The sequence below is a fragment of the Kryptolebias marmoratus genome, linkage group LG9, assembly GCF_001649575.2.
Source record: "Kryptolebias marmoratus isolate JLee-2015 linkage group LG9, ASM164957v2, whole genome shotgun sequence".
Lineage (NCBI taxonomy): Eukaryota > Metazoa > Chordata > Actinopteri > Cyprinodontiformes > Rivulidae > Kryptolebias > Kryptolebias marmoratus.
The window spans coordinates 9,862,556-9,867,679 of NC_051438.1; positions in this window are offsets into that span (position 1 = coordinate 9,862,556).

Consider the following 5,124-nt stretch of genomic DNA (forward strand, 5'->3'; position numbering starts at 1 on the left):
ATGATTTTACATGGGTGGTAAGGAAACTGATAATTAAGAAAGACAATTTTTAAACTCCATTACAAAAGATTTATTCCATACACAAATCACATTACATCTGATTTTTTTTTTTTTTTTTTTTTTCTTTGGTCAAACTGGAGGTGACAAGTGAAAGTCAAAAAGTGAGAAGAGAGAGGACTCCAAGTTTGATGTGAGGCTGAAGGAGCGGAGGAGTGGGTGGGTTTGTTGGGGCCGTTACTTTGTTGCAGCCAGCTTAGGAGTTGTGTGAATCCATGGGATATTGGACGTCCTGACCCGGCCGGTGGAGGGCGTGAGGATGGATTGGCCACTGCGGACCATCTGAGAAAGCAGGAACAAGAAAGAATGAGAGATGGGGTGATGAAGGTGTGGAGAAAAGGAAAGGGAGTAAGGAGAATATCAATGGCCAGACGGAGACACGTATGGATTTCTGTTCTGTCTCTTCAGAGCCTAACTTTACTGCAGCGAAGGAGTGGATCGAATCGGGAGGGAGAGAAAAAGTGCCTGCTGAGCCTCCCCAGAGAAATCAACACTTATGCATGAAAAGCTTCTTTGACTGTTAACTTTGTTTTCCTGTTCATTGTTCAATAGGATGCACTTATTTTTTTTTCTCATGTCCTTCTGTTTACAAGTTGACACAATAAAAGCAACATAAGGCGGTGACAGAAAATAATGAAAACCACATAAATGATAAAAAAAAAGGCCGTGCCTCAGAGTACTAATAATAAAAAAAGGAAATTTATGAATAAGTGCGGTTATTACAAAACCCTTTCCTGCGAATATTTGCATAATTCCAATTACAGCACAATGACACAGTTCCTTCCTGATGTGATTTGTGCTGACTGTTAATACCATCAGCATAAACAAAGGAATATCACATTGATTCTCGAGCCCGAGTTTGTCAATATCTGCATCAACATTCATATACTGTAAAAAACCAGGAATGTAGAAAGACAGCTAGAGGTTATGGGCTTCAAAACTTGAACTGAGCAAGCTGTAATCCTTTAAATTGGTCATTTAAATTTTATTTATAAAAGACAGAAGCTTACTCAAGATCAGAGACTAGAGACTTTGGCAATTTATTACCTAATTTTAAGCCTCATCAACAGCAGTTGTTTGGCCACAAACATTTAGTTTCACATTAATAAAACATGGCTCACTGCTTTGTGGGATTGGTAGCACAACGTGGTGAACTTAAGCAACGGTAACAGTGAATGTATAGCAACACTTAGACTACAAGAGGCTGTTTTTTGTTTTTTGAGCAAGCAAAACCTACCAAAAAGTTCACAAACTGCTTGAGTGCTGCCAATAAAATAATCTTGGCAGGAACAGAAAAAGAGACAAAGGTTCAAGTTTAACTGAAAGCTTTAGCTAGTTAGTCTTGTGTGCCAAGATAACTGTTCTTCATAAAATATATCTACATCTTACATAATGGCTACCAGAAATTTTATGGTAAGTGAAGTTGTCATGTAAAATTCAAATATACATTTACTAAGTTTTAGCTGAATGAAAACAAGGATTCAAGTCAAATTACACCATTGGTAATCACATAGTTTGTTTTGGTATCACGAGGGGTCAGTGCTGTCAGCTCCCACAGCACCTGACCTTAACGGCTTTCCCTGCAGGTGGTGGACCCATGAAGAGGTGGCTTCCTTTTGTTTTTTAGCTCTGACCCAGGAGCCTAGGCTTGACCACCAGGCGATTTAAGCCAAAAGGCGAGGTACTCAATATACTGATCTATCTATGTACCAGTGATCGAAAAAATAAGGTCCTGGACACAATCAGCTGAAGGAAACTTCTTCTGTAGCGTGATCAAGTTCAGCCTTAGGGAAAGGGCGAGGAGCTCTGTCAACTGGGAAGAGCTTGGAGTAAACCCGCTGGTCCACCTCATCAAAATGAGTCTGCTTCGGTGTTTCAGGCAACTGATTACGATGCCTTCTGGGCACCTCCCTCTGAGGTTTTCTAGGGTTTGACCAACTGAGAGAAGTCTCCAAGGCAGACCCAGAACTCGCTGGGGAAATTATGTATCCTCTTTAGAACACACTGAGATCCCTCAGGAGGAGCTGGAGCGTGTCGCTGTGGAGAGGGATGTCTGAGTCTCCATTCTGGACCTGTTGCCTCCAAAACCTGACCACAGAAATGCAGTAGGAGATATATATATATATAAAACTAAATGTCGATCTGGATAATCTATTAAGGTCACCATTAACATTAACATTGTTCTTTTTTTCATATTTTGGTAGGACGTGTACATTCACTTCCCACACAATGTCTACCAAAAATGTTATGGTGAGTGAACATGACATGTAGGATTCATGCATTTATGTATCAGGGTGTTAAAATCTCTTGCTGTGGTTTATAGAGCTAAACAGAAAAGAACAGAGGGGTGGCCTTTGATCCTGAGAAAGGGGATGTCTGTGAAGAAGATAATGAGGGCTGGGTGTAAAACTCAGGCAAAAACTACATCTGCACAGCTGGAGACATCATACCCTCCACCTTTCAGATTCAACTGAAACACAGCTGAGGTGTATTTAAAGTGCATTTGTTGGCCTTTCAACGTCTAACATGCACAGCTCAAAGTGTTTCAGATTTGAGGGTTACCATGAAAGAGACTAAGGTGAAACAAATGAGTTTCTGTCTATCTATCTATCTATCTATCTATCTATCTATCTATCTATCTATCTATCTATCTATCTATCTATCTATCTATCTATCTATCTATCTATCTATCTTTCTTAAGCCAGAACTTCCAGCTTTAACGCAGTAATACTATAGTCTTAAAAAACACACTTGGTAAAGTCAATATTTTCTGTTAAAAACAAAGCTATTAAAGGTTTACTCCGTTTGCTTAACATAAAAAGTAAAAACAGATAGAAACTCCTTACCTTTTTCTGTCTAAAAGTACAAAAAAACATGAGAACTAATTTCACATTTTATACCACAAGTATTAGAGATGCTGTTGAGGGGAATTTCTTATTTTAAAAGCATCAAGCGAAAGGTTTCCCCCTATTTCCATTCTGATTGGTAACCTAACAACTTCTGGCTGGCTCTAGATTCCTTTTTTTAATGTCACTTACTTCAGCCTTTCTCTTTTCATTAAGGCCACAAAATTTGCTTTGCTAATTAGTTACAATAAAACAACAAATCAGAAACTAATGACCAGTTAACTACCATCTAATGATTTACTCCTGATAAAATTAGTTAAAAGTCAGCTAAAAAAATAAAGTAGTTCTTCAAAAAGGTATTTTTTTTAAGTCCTAGAAAATCAGCTTCATCTGCATTAAAAATAGCTGTTTCATTTGACAAGTATTTACCTTGTTGGAGCATTAGACTCAATAATTGTCATTAACTAAATAACCAAAGTACGCCTGTTTATTTTGTGAAAGATATTTTAAATGTAAATAAAATGTTGTAAATTTCAGGTAAAGTCAAAGCAACTTAACCAGAGCACTCTCCAAATGCAGCCATTGCTGATGGTTTATCATATTTGTCACTAGCCTGATGGAACAAGCTGGATTTAGGCAGAATCCAACTGGCAGGTAAATCTTTGCATCTTATAATAGTAAATGTTATATTAGAAACTGTGAGGAAACACTTCTGCACAACCAAATGGTTGTTGAGCAAAGAACAGCCACGTGTTCCATGATTATTAGGTGTTAGCATCACCATCAAGTAACTTTATTTTCAGTTTTCTGTCATGATCTCTGATCAGTTTGTTAGTACTCTGTGACTCTATTTCTCAACAGCAAAACCAAGTCAAGTTCCTTGTCACATATTTTACATCTAAAGGTGGTATGTAGACAGGACTTGCTCATGTACCTCACTCAGGTTGGTATGGTTACTGTTAGCATGCAAGGAAGGCAAACAATCTGATCTCACTATGTAAGAAAATTTCACTTTTGTTTTGTTCCTGGGATAAAACTAAACAAAATGGGTGAAAACAAAACACAAAAACAATTTTGATACCAAAACTTCACTTTTGTGGTGTGAGGATTTGGATTTTTGTTTCTGTTTTGTTTTCTTTATGGTTTCTCTGTGGGTTTTAATTAGTGTTTTCAGTTTGGGTTTTTCCTGTTTGTGTTCCTGCTCAGTATTCACTCCTCCTCCATCACTCTTTTGCCCTTCTTGCCACGCCCATCTCCACCTGTCCGTAATCATCTCCACTCACCTGTTTCCACTTTCCTCGTTACCCTCAGCACTCAAATACCAGGTCATTTCTCCCACTAGTTGCTGGTTCATTGTTTTTTGTTTGCTGTTTGCCAATATGCTCCATACTTTGCCTCCTTATAGTTCTGCCCATCGAGTTTTTGATTTTTGTTCTTTGAGTTGCTGCCTCGTCAGCTGTTTGTTTTTCGTTTTGGTTCTTAGTTTAATAAATTAGTTTTTTCATTTATAACTATGAGTCTGCGTTCTGGGTTCGCCTCTGCTTCCACCGCTCCTGACATGTGGTTTGACAATAAACATATAAATCTGTCCTTTTTCAATGTAATACTGGTTAAATGTTGCTTAGTTTTTTCTTTAAAATTTAGTTTTGAAAACATGGCCAATACGTTGAAACAATACAAACAGAGATTGTAAAATGTCAAAAGAATTGTCAAAAATTCATCCTACAAGCCACTAAAGCAACACTTAAAGGGAATGATGTACATTTTTTACTCGCTTTGCAATAAAAGTTCAGAAAAAACACTTGTCATGAACAAAAATCATGTTACAGAGTCTCATTAAATCACTGCAAATATCATTAATGCTCACTGCCATTAAAGACGAGTGACCATGTCATAGACTGTGATTGTGCTTCTCATCAACCTGAGTCTTCCCCAACACACACTCTGACTGCTAACAGATTATGCAACATCTTTGTTTAAAACATTGGTATGCAGGCCGGTGGGCGATGTACATTTCTTCAGGGATGCAACTTTGAACTAGAGAAGTTGCATTTCCTGCGAAAATGCAGTGTGAATGCTTTTTTTGCTGAATGATTTTGCTGAAAGCGGCTGAAGATATGCTGAACAGCTGAAGTTTAATGAAAACGCAAAAAGTGAAACAGCAGCTAATTTGAAGAAGATTTGCATAAGATAGAAGAACAAAAGCTGAAAGAAGCAGAAA